Here is an 856-nt window from a genome sequence, read left to right on the forward strand (position 1 = left end):
AGTTTAAGGAACAACATCCATCAGCTGCTCAGATGTAAGCTGTGACTGACAGTAAGACTCGAGTTATCCCAGATTACTTAGTGAACCTTTACTGTCTCGTTGCCATGTTTCATACTGGGAGCTGCCCAGTACAACCAGTCTGATACTGGAGTTGGAGCAGCTGCAGGGTCTAGCTGTCTTGCTGCAGGGCACATCAGCAGCGTTCAGTGAGGGAGGGTGGGTTGATGAAAGCTGTTGGGACTAAACCAAACTAAGCTAACACTGAGCTCAAAGCTAAGAGCAGCTGCAGACTGAGCTGTTGATTCTCAGTGTGATCATCAGGACTGGTAAACCTTTACCACTCATCTGACTCAATGTTCACATTCAAACATGACTTCATGGACCTTTAGCTTGTGTCTTTCTCTGTGTAGACAGACAGACAGAGTGTGAGCTCATTCTTCATGATTGCTCCACAGAGTGGACCAGCAGATCTCAGAGGTTCCCAGTGGTCAGTCTGCCCAGCAGCATCAAACACACCTGGACTCCATATTTATGGTCTGTACATGTGCAACAACTACTTTTACATCTGTTCTGTTCACAATCATCTCATTGCTTCAAGTTTTCGACCTGTGGATTGTCAGTCTGTCTAACATGGATCTGACGTTTGCTTCATTTTTTGTTTGTGTTGATTTCTGTCCCAGCTGCTGGAGGAGAACATTGTTACTTTTGTGAAGGACGAGCTGAAGAAGCTCCAGAAGGTTCTTAGTCCAGAATTCTCAGAGAGTCAGACGGAGGATGAGGAGGTGTTGGACGGTGAGGATGAAGAGCAGAGGAGGAGCAGCAAAGAGGCATTTCTGAAGATCACTCTGAACTTCCT

At 46.3% G+C, this 856-nt stretch overlaps 1 long non-coding RNA gene across 1 annotated transcript; it reads left to right on the forward strand.

Moving 5' to 3' along the window:
• On the forward strand, window positions 1–850 carry LOC111649763 (uncharacterized). The gene is made up of 3 exons (XR_002760340.1): window positions 1–34; window positions 456–534; window positions 681–850. It is a non-coding gene; the product is annotated as an uncharacterized LOC111649763 (long non-coding RNA).
• Window positions 851–856: the final 6 nt, after the last annotated feature.

This window comes from Seriola lalandi, unplaced genomic scaffold (assembly GCF_002814215.2).
Source record: "Seriola lalandi dorsalis isolate HSWRI2012SDOR001 ecotype SW California unplaced genomic scaffold, Sedor1 jcf7180002051950, whole genome shotgun sequence".
NCBI lineage: Eukaryota > Metazoa > Chordata > Actinopteri > Carangiformes > Carangidae > Seriola > Seriola lalandi.